We start from the raw sequence: 13,418 nt of genomic DNA on the forward strand, positions 1-13,418 counted from the left end.
GGGAATTGAGATACCCGAATTTGCCATTTTTCTTGTGTTTTTCCGGCTTAATCGGCCCATTTGAGATGAAGATTGCACCAGTTTTATGCTAGAACACTATCTTAAGGCAACCATCAACCAAAGTTTGCGTTTGTACAGTCAATAGTCTACAGATACAGTCTAGTTCAACAGATACATCTATTCAACATCAAACAACTATATGTTAAAGTACTTCAAACCGCAGAAAAGAATTTAGAAAACCAGAAATTATTAGGATTAGGGAGAGATGTGGGTAAAAAATAGGAATAGATTGGTGTGGGGAGGCACAGGGAGAGTTAACTATGTCCTAATCACAATGCAGGAAATGGGTTGGGTAGGATGCAAGTAGAGAGAGAGAGAGAGACCAGAAAAAAAATAGAAACGTAAAAATTAATGTTATTATAGAAGTTAAAAGACCGTCTATTTAGAGAGGAATGTGAATATGTTCCGAGAAGGGGAGGGACATAGAGGAGATGTGAAGAACTTTAAGGATGGGAAAGGGAGAAGAAAAGATCAGAAGTTCAGTAGAGCTAGACAAAAAACAAAAAGATAATTAAGAAAGAAAGAAAAAGAGAAAGAAGACAAGAAAAGAAAGGAAAACGCTCATTCACATATTCCTAAAATAAAAATTATAAGATGAGAAAAAAAAAAAAGTTACTGGAAAACAATTATTTTTTCAGAAGAGGCAAAAATTAAAGATTAATAAAAGTTTTAGAAGGGAAAAAAATATATATATAAGGTAGCAAAAAACAAAAAACAAGCAAAAAAAGAAAAGAAGAAGAAGAGACAAAAAAAAAAGAAAAAAGGAAAAAAAAAGTCTTTTGATTTTTTTTTTTTGGGGGGGGAGGAGTGGGAAGAATCCTGTATCTCCCTTTTGTCTCTAACCAGTCTCTTGTTGGAGTCTCTGGTCAGCTTGAGGTCCTGTGGCTTGATTGGTTTCTTAAGTCGGTTGGTTGGAGGAGGCAGAAAAATGCTCTGCTTTACCCAAGATTTTGAGATCCCCCTCCCAGGTTAGTTTTCTGGGCGGGTGATCTGCTTTGAGAGTCACAAAAGAGGGGGATGTGGTGATGGGGCTAGGTTCTGGGTAGAGTTGAGGCCTTTCAACAAACAGTAGCTTTTCCCTGGGGCTATTTTGTGATAAAGCTCACAGCGCCCAGCCTGGAGCCATTCTCAGGGTTTCTGTTTTTCAATTGATTGTGGTGGCTGCTAGAGGGAGGGGCAGCCTCTGGCTCTGGTTACCCAGTGAGGGAAGCCACTCCAATGGCTGGCGCCTGAGCTGGGTGACTTTTCCCTGGATGGAGCTGAGTCTGGCAGGTCACTTTGCCGTTAAGTTTTTGTGACCTGCTAAATGACTCGTTTTATTCCAAGGCCTGGGTTGGAGCTGGCAGCTCCTCCGAGCTTTGTCGGTATCCAAGATGGAGATCACCGGTGCTGGGGGGGGAGGGGTAGCCTTCCCTCCTCTGCTTCCTGAGAAGGAGTGAGGATGTCGGGCTTGTACTCACGCTGAGTCTTGGATCCTGGGTTGTCTCTGGTCTGCAAACAGCAGGATGAAGATGTGCGCTCCTTGTCAGTTCTTGTTGGTGTTGAGTAGAATCCGCTCGTCCGCTGTGTCTGGCTCCTTCGTCCCGGACTCTCTGTGTCTCAGGTATAACCCCGCGGCGGTGGTCGCCGCCGCGACCCTGCCGCCGCCACAGTAGCGGCAGCTGATGTGTTTCCTTGGCTTCCCCTCTCTTGTCTAACTCTCTGTCCTGTGATGGCACACTTGGTGTGATTCTCTGGCTTAGGACTGTTCACTAGAACTCTAAAATTGCTTTCTATGCGAGAGCTTGTTCAGATTCCAGCTTCTCCTCCGCCATCTTCCCCCAATCCCCCAGCAGTTAGTCTTTGCTATGTCTGCTACCCTTGTAATTTCACATTTAAAAGGAGGAATGATGGGAGAGAACTTACCTGTTTTTTTCAGTTTACATCTTCATCTTAATTTCTAAATATGGCTCTTTAAATGAATTTTAATAAAGTTATTAAATTTATGCATAATAATAACTAATAGTCTACAATAATATAATTTTCTGGTCTCCTTATCTCTCTACCCTACCTCACTTCTCCCCTCCACCATTCTCTTGCAAGCAACAAAACAATTACTCTAGGATCTGTTAGATTTAGCCTTTGATCATGCTGTAGTCCTGCCCCATTCTGTGAAAAAGGATGCAGAGGTTAGCCAGGACTGTCCCAGAGATGAAGGGAAACGAAAGCAAAGTACATGTAGGATGACTTCAGGCAGCAGCAAAAAGGAGGAAAAATGTATTCATTTCAAATGTAGATTTTCAGAGGAGCAATGGATAGAAAATCAATAGAAAGCCCACAGATTGGGAGAAGATCTTCACTAGCCATACCACAGACAAGGATCTCATATCTAAAATATACCTGGAACTCAACAAATTGAATCCCCCAACAACAAATCCTCAAAGAAACAACTGCCCAATAAATAAGTGGGCTAAAGACTTAAAGTGAAACTTCTCTGAAGAGGAAAGAAGGATGGCCAATAGACACATGAAGAAATGCTCAACCTCCCTAGTCACAAAAGAAATGTACCTCACCACAGTTAGAATGGCTAGAATGAAGACCTTTAATAACAACAGATGCTCGAGGGGATGTGGACAGAAGGGAACCCTATTGAATTTTTGGTGGGATTGTAAACTTGTTCAAACTCTTTGGAAAGCAGTATGGAGGTTTCTCAAAAGACTCCACATAGAGCTTCTCTATGGCCCAGCAATCCCACTTTTGGGCATTTACCCAAATGATCACAAACAAGACCACACTAAAGCTACCAGCACAACTATGTTTATTGCAGCATTATTTACCATAGCTAAGATATGGAACCAACCCAGATGACCCTCAGTACATGAATGGATCAAGAAAATGTGGTATATATACACAATGGAGTTCTATGCCTCCATCAGAAAGAATGACATTGCCCCATTTGTTAGGAAATGGAAAGACTTGGAAAAAATTATATTAAGTGAAATAAGCCAAGCCCAAAGAAACATAGGTCCCATAGTTTCCCTTATTTGCAATATCTAGTATATGTCTGAGACAAGCAGAAAAGGTCAGATAAGATGATGTTAGGAAAATGAACCCCAAGATAAGGATTCAAATGGATTTTCTTTCTTTAGATTGTTTCTAACATATTTATAAGATGATTTCTTTGTTACTTTGTATATCCCTCCCTCACAGTACAACCCCTGTTTTCACTGTATTTGATGTTGGTATACTTTGTGTAGGGGAAGAGAAAAAACAAATTGTTTAAATAGGGATACAGGTGGACCCATTGCAACAATGAGATGTACAAGACATTATGTCAAAAAATGAACTTTAAAACTTTGCGGGCGGGAGGGGGAGGGCAATATGGGAAGTGAGGGGAAGGGGAAACAAAGGAGGAGGCAACAATTCTTGATAAGAAATGTACTCATTATCTTGCCCATGTAATTGTATCACCTCTGTATGCTATTTTTACAAAAACAAACAAACAAACCAAAAAAAAACCTAAAAAACCCGGAAAGATACAAATACTTCCAGGGATTAATTATTATGTAGTTAGAAAAGTCAAAAAAAAAATCAGAGAATTACCTGAAGTCACAACAGGCACATACATGATAGTATGATTAATAGTGGTGTTAATAATGCAATATTAATTTTGGAAAGTATTTTTAATGAAGCTACAACTGAGAGTGAAGCTGTATACAGGAAACACTGCCCCCTAGAGGTGCTCTGTGAGATCAACAACACCAGCCTCCACACAAACAGATTTGTCCAGACCTTTGCTGGCCCTGAAGCATCACTGGAATGGTCTCACTGGTCCCAAAGCATAGCCTTGTTACCTAAAACCTGCATTAAACATTGAGACTTACTAAAACAAGTCAAATTAGATGAGGTTATTTTTGTTTCTTTGTTTTAATTTTTCACCAACTTCTTGGGAAAACTACCTGAATTTTAATTTTTATTCATGATTAATACAGTTGTCTCTTTGTACTCAAGGAGTAAATTTCCAGAACCCCTGCAGATATGTTGTTTCCTGCTTTTGCTATTCTTCAATCATGTTTTGATTGAGTTGTACTTTCCTTAGAATGTGCTTTGCTTTCGTTGAAAATATCACTTTCTTGTGGCTATAAATTGTACTTTTTAATTAACTTGAAGTTTTAAATTTGCCCTTAACTAAGGATTTTCTTTAGATTCACTTAGAATTCCTTTTACTTAATGTATTCAAACATTAATTATGTTCCATTTGTGGCTTCAGGATGGCATTCTTGAAAAGGTTTTTCCACTTTGAGGCTTAAAAAATGAATTACATGCTTTTTTCTACTAATTGTGTTTCACTTTTAAATATTTAACTCCTAACTCCCACTCTGGAATTTAAACACATGTACACACATACACTCACTGGCACATAAAGACACACCGGCACATAGAGGCATGCATAGGAATACATAGGCAAGTACATTTTTCTTTCTTTAAAACACCCAGATGTTATGGTTTTTGATGCCTTTGACTAGTCCTGGCATTTATTTGCTCTTTATCTCTCTCTCACTCTTCTTATTCTTACTTTCCTCCCTCCATTCCTCTTTCTCTCTCTCCCTTTCTCCTTTCCACGTTTCCTCCCTCTCTTCCTTCCTTTTTCTTTTCTTCCCTTTCCCCCTCCTTCCTTCCCTCCTTAGTAGTGTTGAGGACCTAGTCAGAGTCTCACACATACTAAACAAGTACTCTACTAGTAGCTTAGTATTTTACTACATCAAATACAAAGAACTAGAGAAGAGTCATTTTAAATACTAAATTCTGTTCATTTGTTTATTATAGTAGTGCACTTTGAACTCACAGGGAACTCTACTGTTTAAACTATGTTACATCTCTTTTTGAAGTCTTTTTTTTGAGATAATCTTGCTTCCTGTTTGGGTCACTTTGGACTCGAATCCTCCTATTTAAGCTTCTTGTCATAACTGGGAATACATATCATCACACCTAGCTAGATATGAACCATGTTCCTCCTGATCTCAGCTAAATGAGTTGCTAGTATCATAAGTATGAGCTACTGATACCCAGCTCAAAGCCCTAGTTTTTTTTTAAAAAATAATAAAACAATTTTGTATATAATTTATTTAAAGCTTCATAATTGATCTTGTGATATATATAAAAGGAAATCACTGTGGATTAAACTTCTAGGGATTTTCATGAAATAAAAAAATACCATTTTCAAAATAGTTAGCTTTTTTTCCCTTTAAAATAATATCCAGATTAAAACTTCATCTTCCAGAGAGTTGTAGAGGATTCACAAGGCTCAGTTCTCTTGTTTGTCCACTGCCTTGCTAGGACCTGTTCACTCTTCTCCTTTCAAGCCAGAATTGCTAGTCAATGCCAACATTTGGAAATGAGATAAGACTATCTCAAATTTGGGGTCAGCCCAGGCTACATATCAAGACCTTGCTAAAATACATTCAATATGTGTGTATTTGTGTTATATATGCATGTATATACCTGAAAATAAAGATAATTGTTTATATACTTATCACACAGCTTCAGAAAATAATACCTTGCTAATTCTTCCTTCCGTAACCTTTTAAAATATTTCATTTTTAATGTCCTGAAGTGTCTCAAGAAAATTCTAAATATTGTGTCATATCCTTTCTACCTAGTTCAAAACACATGTTTCTAACAGAATAGCCCATACCTTAAAGCATATGATTATACCTATGATTATATCATTTTGTATGATATAAAATTACAAAATGTCTTTAACATAAAGCAACTAGGTTGTGTTCATGATTCCTCTAGTATCTTAAAATATGCTTCTATAATTTTGTTCCAGTAAGGATGCAGAAAATCATGATCCACTGTATAAGGATTACCATATCTTTAAGTATCTTAGTCTCTTGACATCCCATGTCATTTACTAGATAATTGATCCTGGGATTGTCCTGTATTTCATATTTACATGACCACATCCTAGTCTTATTTGATACATTTATGTCACCAGATAACTTTCTGAAATAGCTGGACAGTTCTAGAAATGTCATTGTATTTATATTTATTTTTTGATAATGTAGGAATGATTTATGGGTGGCTGAGTACTTGTGGGAGGTTTCTGGGTATACCAGTATTAACTTTGTTAAAAACTTCCCATGTCTGGGCATTGTCTTAATTACTATCAATTTTGGTTTCAACATATTTCACCTCATGTTCTTAGCAATCATTGCTGTTCAGTGCCCAGTTACATTGTTTTTCAGATGGTATAAAATGGTAATTTTTGAATTCTATAATTTCTTCAGCTTGTATTAGCTGAAATTTGCCTACAATGAAAGGAAATTTGTGCAGGAAAGTCAGGGTAATGATAGACTCATTTTATTACTAATTTTCAGAAAATGCAATGTGTCTCTAAGAAGATTCTAAATGTACCCATTAACTTTTTGTTTAATTGTTCTATCTGGGGATTTTATTGGTGTTTTCATTTAGATGCACTGATGGCATTATGTATTCTTGGATACTGATAATTTCAACATCAATATTGTCACTTCAATCTCAAATGACTTTTCATAGATTTATGTCAAATAAACACAGGACCAGAGAAAATAGAAATTGAGAGTTAAAAATTCAAGCACAAATCTTCCCAGAAATTCAAACAGATAACCTGTCCCACACAAACTATCATCTTCCTAAATGTAAAATATATGTGAATTTTAAGAACAGAGAGACAGGGAAAAGTTCGTTCAGTCTCTCTCATATACTTGGACAATTCTTTCACTGTGCAGTAAAGCATCAGGAGTTCCATTTCTTTCCTTAATCTTGAACCCATATAAAAGTTTATTTTTAAATGTACAGATTAAGTTCTGAGGAGGGAAAAGGGAATTGGGTGCTTAGAAAAAGAGATGGAGAGAAGGTGACGTGAGAAAGGTAAGAAGTAACTAGATGAGGGAAAAAAATCAAAATGAGTTATTAGCATTTGAATCAACCCATTATTTTTTAAGAAATGTAATAAGGAACATTAAAGGATGAGATTTGGAAAGAAAAAGCAAGATTACTGATGGACATGATATTGTTTAATGTTTTATTTAGGTTTTCCTTCTTTTTTTGCTATTTCATGCAATAAAGTTTTAAATTTTAATAATTGGTTGATAAGCTAAGAAATCTGTAATTGTTTGCCTGTGGTATCAGAACATAACAGTGATACATATTTATCCATGCTTTCACAATGAAAATAATAATATTTCATGGGAAACAGTGTAAACCAAGCCCAAAGAAACATAGGTCCCATGGTTTCCCTTATTTGCAATATCTAGTATATGTATGATTCAAGCAGAAAAGGTCAGATAAGGTGATGTTAGGAAAATGAACCCTATGATATGTATTTAAATGTTTTTTTTCTTTCATGCATTTGTTTCTAATGCATTTATAAGATTATTTCTTTGTTGCTTTGTATGTCCCTCCCCCACAGTATAACCCCTGCTTTCACTGTATTTGAGGAGTTCTGTAAGAAACATTAAAAACAGTTTTCATTCTTACTCCATGGAATATATATACACAAAGAACTAAAATCATTGTATTAAGAAGATACCTGAAGGACTGGAGATATGGCTTAAGAGATAGAGCACCTGCCTAACTACATGCAAGGTACTGAGTTCAAATTCCAGTACCACCAAAAAAAGAATCCACAGAAGATACCTGAATTTCCACATTTACTGCAGTTCCACTCACAATGGTTAAAATATGGAATCAGATGAAATATCCATTGACAGAGTGAATCGCTAAAGAAAATTTAATATCCATACAAACACTGAATATCATCCAACAATGAAACAATAAAATCCTCATTTAGGCAATACAGATAGATTTATAAGGACAAGATGTTAAGTGAAATAAGATAGAGAGAAACAGATATTGCACATTTTCAGTCGTACATGGAAGGTAAAAAGAATGATCTTCCTCTAGTGTTATTTCATAAATCAATAATTTAACCATTACCTTTCATTTTCTTCAATAATTTTCATGAGAAACTAATGAAAGAACAGAAGTATCCCACAGACATTTATGGGTTATGGCTGTGATGAGGGCAATGCAAAAAAAAATTCCAAACAAGTGAAGTAAGATAACTTTGATTTCCAAGGCTAAATCTGTGCAAGTCAATTTGAAGGTAGAATTAAAGGAATATAGTCAGGAGTTGGACAGCCATCTAGTAATCCCATCTATTTGGATGGCCTCTGTCCCATCCTTCATTTATCTATGCCTAAAGCCTCAGTCCAAAATATAGTGAAACACATAGGAAAGGAGAGAATATAACTAAAGTTTCAACACATTTTTGTATTCCTAATAAAATATAACAAGAGACACACAATACAAAGAACTTAGCTTTAAAGGAAGTAAGATTGTCCTCAGAGACAGCAATTAAAATAAATAAAGTACAATTCAGAATAGAGATTCAAAAGTCAGCTTAATAATACCAAAGCATTTACACATCCCTGGAACTTAGCTATAGTTTCAATGACTGTATAACATTAGTATGACAAAATGAAGAATGTGTCAATAAAACAGGAATTGACCAGGCCTGGGAACAAAAAAAAAAAAGCAAATTATTGGTGTAATACCTATTTTGGATTTATCCAAGAAAGAAGAAATCTTTATTATTGGATACAAGCCTTACGGTTTCCTACTTAATAGTAGATGAGAAGGCCATTGGGTAACCTCAAATAAATGTACTTGTTCATCAACCTCATTTCTATTTGGCTTTAGTTGACTGGCCTATCTGAAGATGGATTCTGTTCAGCTAGAACAATGCCCAATCCATTTGCCTTTCTAAATTAAAGAAATTATCGTTTCAATTATAATTTAGCTTTATTATTGTTTACCCTACATAAATGAACACATAAAACAATCTGCTGTATTTATAGTCCATTTTCACAATTTAAACTCCAAACCTGATTTTTATTTGTATGTATATTAGCCTTTATGACATTTGGAAAATATAAACTCATTCTTAATTTGCTTGCATTACATTGGCAAAACCAGTTTTCTGATCCTGTAACAATTTGTATTGGAACCTAGAGTGTCCTTATCTATCAAGGAAATGTCCCTCTGTGGATAACCATGTAAGAAAGCAAAGCCAGCATATGCTTAACCAGGTGGGTACCTCTTTGACTGGCTCTATAAAATGGTTAGGATCAAATTATCCCATTTAATTTATTTTTTCCTTTTCCTGTTCTTCTATCATAAAGAGAGTCCAAATACCTGAGAAATGCTTCAAGGTTCTCATTGACTCCAACCAATGGAAGCAACTAGAATGGCTAATGACAACACAAACAGAGAAACACAAAGTCAAGAAATGCTGGGGGGGAGGGGGGAGGCTGGGAAGGGATGTGAAGGGTAAACAAAGGAGGAGGCTGCAATGCTTGGTAAGAAATGTACGCATTATCCTGCCCACGTAATTGTAACTCCTCTGTACAGTATGTTCACAAATAAAATAAAATTAAATTAAAAAAAAAAAAAAAGAAATGCTTGCTGGGCGCTGGCGGCTCATGCCTGTAATCCTACCTACTCAGGAGGCTGAGATCTAAGGATCGCGGTTCAAAGACAGCCTGGGCAAGAAAGTCTGTGTGACTCTTATCTCCAATAAACCAATCAGAAAACAGGAAGTGGCGCTGTGGCTCAAGTGGTAGAGTGCTCGCCTTGAGCTGAAGAGCTGAGAGACAGTGCCCAGGATTTCAAGCCCCATGACTGGCTCTTTTCAAAAATGTCCTACCAATGCCCTTGCTCTGTCTTTACATTTTGTACATGCAAACCAGGAAGCTTAAAAATTCAACCTAAATCATACCCATGATCCTAGCTACTCAAAAGCAAAAGATCAGAGGATCGCGGTTTCAAAGCCAGTCCAGGCAGATAAATTTAAGAGACTCTTATCTCCAACTAACCAACAAAAAACCAGAAGTGGAAATACGACTCAAGTGGTAGAGTGTAAAAGCCAAGTGAGAAAGTGAAGTTCTGAGTACCAGACCCAGTACTGGCACCCAAGCACACACGAAATAAGTTTTAAAAAAAGCTTAAAAAGTTAAAATGCAGAATTTCTATGGCACCCAACAGGGAAGACATTAATTAACTAAGGGTTTTGTTCTGTTCAATCCTATACAACATAACCTAATGATTTCTGCCAAAGGCAAGTAAGTAAGAAAGAAGGGGCTAGGATGTACAGGATAATGTTTTCTCATGTTCTTCAAGAAGCAGAGAGGAAGAAATCAATGTCCGCTGATGGAAAAAGATAAAACTGTCAGTAAAATAAATGTTATTCTTATTTTTCTGTTAAAATTTGGACATTAAGAGAAAAAAAACCAGAAGGTTAATAATTCCTAAAACAGAATTGATGAAATTATTTTTAAAACATGCATTTGTTTGCTCAATTTTCAGTGATGGAAATACATCTTCTAAGCATTTTACTTTTGTAACATGAGTTAACTTTTTCAGATCATAGAAAAATGGTCATTCTTTATTGATTTAGTTTGAGGACAACTCTCAGCATTTCAGTAAAAGACTGTGAGGTGTCTAATTTAGAATAAACATGTCATATTAATAACTAGCACTGATATTGATTATTAATTACCACTGATGTCAAGTATTTGACATAGAAGTAGATAAGTAATGTTTTTATAATTGCACATAAAATGGTTAAGCTTACATTTGTCATGTTCATGTTTTAAAGTAGAATATTTAGGGATTTAAAATTTAAGGAAATTGGTTTGTCCTGAGATCTTTAATATGCTAATCTCAAAGAAAGAGGAAGAGTTTGATTCACTTAGATCATTATTTTTTTCCTTCTTCTAATGAGTGTAATTGTAAACTAGCCACATATTGCATGTGCTCATGTCTTTGACTTTCTGAACTTACATAAATGCAATTAAAGTACACATGCAATTACAGCAATTTAAAAATAGGCTCATTGATTTGATTATCATTCCATAATGAAAAAAATTCACCTAAGACTATGCTAAGGTTGGCATATTTAGATTTTGATCACAAGTTTATGATTATTAAACCAGAGATAAAAAAATATAAGACCAAAAATAATGTGGTAGGGCATTTATTTCTTGATCTTCCTTTAGTACATTTCCAAATTATGTCAAGAAGACAATTCTTCAATAATAAAAATACAAAATCTACTTTATCACTAATTGTTTAGAATGATTGAATCAAATGAATTCATAAATTATGCATTTTAAGTACAAATAATATAACCAAACCATCTTGATTATGTGTTGTTAGGCATTATTTAATTTTTTCTATCATCCTCAAAGATTTAAATAATCTTAAAATATTTCTATCAGCTACTGTATAAAAACAGTTAAGATCTTATAACCTTCACCTATAATATATTTCACTAAAATGTATAATTTTGAGAAGATTATATATATGTATAATTTTTTAATCACATGAAATGTGCACATCTGGTTACTTTGACTATTTGTTTTCAGATCCATTCTGATCTGTCTCAAGATCATTTTGACCATGAGAGATTCTAAGAGGCAAACTTGTCACAGGGAACAAATCCTGTGTACATTTACATTATAAATTTCAACTATAGAATTTTCATTTTCCATAAGCTTTCCAACTTCCAATACATTAATTCAAAAATACTTTTTGAAAAATATTTTTAAGAAATGAGAAGAATGAACTAGGATAATATATGCTATATTACTCTGCTTTAAACATTTGTGTTCTTCCTGAATGAATTTGAACGTTGAAGTCCTAGAGTCCCATCTTGACATTATTAAGGGGGGGACCCTTTGGAAAATAACTGGGTCCTGAGAGTGGGATCCTCATGAATGTGTGTAGTACTATTATAAAAGAGACCCTAGAGGACACGTTTCTTTTCCTCCTCAGGAGCGGGAGTGAGAAGACCCCAAGCAGACACAGAAAGGAATCTGCAGACCTCTCAATGTTGGACATGTCCAAAATTGGAAAACATCATCCATTATGGACTTTTCCAGAAATGTGAGAAATCTTCTCTGTTGATTGGAAGCTTCACAACTTCAGGCACTTAATCCACTTAGACAACAACATATATCCATGCTAATTATTTTATGTGAAAGTCAATAAATAACTAAGGAAGTTGATAGAAAGAGTCCAAAGGTGAGTCCAAAGGATGGATATTTTCTTATGCTCAGATTTGCTCAAAAATGTCTGTGTCAAGAGCTTACAAGGGGCTTAATTAGGAAACTAATTCCATGTAAACAGAATAAGGGATTGAGGCTACAACACAAAGGTCAAAGGAAAAATTATAGAAGTGCCCCATGCTGGTCACTGCTGAAAGTGACAAGGTCTTCATCCTATTAGAATCCTCTGAAAAGTCACTGTGTAATGTGCCCCAGAATTTCCAGAGCAAGAGACAGAAGAAAGCATACATCAACTGGACACTACTCCCTGTAGACCAAAGTTGCTTTTTTACAGCAATTTGTATGAGCATAGAATAATAAAATCATTCAAAAGGATTTTTAAAATGTGGGTAAGAAAGAATTAAAAGACGACATAAAATTTGATCAGAATACATTATATGAATTACGAAAATATCACAGTGAAAACCCTGGTACAAGTAGTATTCACGAATAAACACATATTTTGAAAAGGCACCAATAGGTACTGTAGGTGCTGTAGAATGTCTTGATCCCAAATCTAAATATCTGTGCAATCATTCTCCCTTTAGGATTCACCGCATCATATCTAACGTCAAAGCTGAGAGTTTATATTGTTTGAGCATCAAGTTTGTATGAAAACAAGGACTTGATATATAGAAATTTTTCTTGATCTAAGACCTAGTGGAAATCAATAGCTTTCACAATCACCTCAAAAAGGGACTTGGAACAATGGAGGAGGCCAACCTTGCTTATGCTAAACTTATGCTTATATTTCGTGATAAGACCTGTAGGAAACAACTTTGCACTCTTTCTGGCATGTATATTACTTACTGTGGCATCCCATAGTGGAGAAAATGCTCTAATGAAATAAATGTGATCAAATATTATAATATTCTGTAGACTATGAATACTATAGAAAAAGGCTACTAAGATTATTAAGACTACTGTGAAATTAGCTGTACACTACATTATGACAGCAAGCGAGAGTTAACTCTGACCTAGGCAAGAGCAAGATTAAGATTACTGTCCAAACTATGCAAAAGTAAATGTTTTGTTTTTGTAAAAACCAAAGGTGAATATTTAATTAGCTTCTTATCTAATGAGAAAGTTCTAACAACTAGTGAAATATTGTCTCTAATGAAGATTTTAAACTTTCATACATGAAAGAGCCTTTAAGAAGATGGATAAACTAGACAAAAATTGCAATATATTAGTAAGGAGTAAATGCCTCCACATTTTTCTTCA

The 13,418-nt window shown here is 35.2% G+C and overlaps 1 protein-coding gene across 5 annotated transcripts in view; it reads right to left on the bottom strand.

Moving 5' to 3' along the window:
- Nucleotides 1-13,418, bottom strand: part of Mdga2 (MAM domain containing glycosylphosphatidylinositol anchor 2) — a 715,677-nt gene that overhangs the window by 363,043 nt on the left and 339,216 nt on the right. The gene's annotated exons all lie outside the window — the stretch shown is intronic.

Source organism: Dipodomys merriami, unplaced genomic scaffold (assembly GCF_024711535.1).
Source record: "Dipodomys merriami isolate MVZ:Mamm:240054 unplaced genomic scaffold, mDipMer1.0.p SCAF_1, whole genome shotgun sequence".
In the NCBI taxonomy this organism is placed as follows: domain Eukaryota; kingdom Metazoa; phylum Chordata; class Mammalia; order Rodentia; family Heteromyidae; genus Dipodomys; species Dipodomys merriami.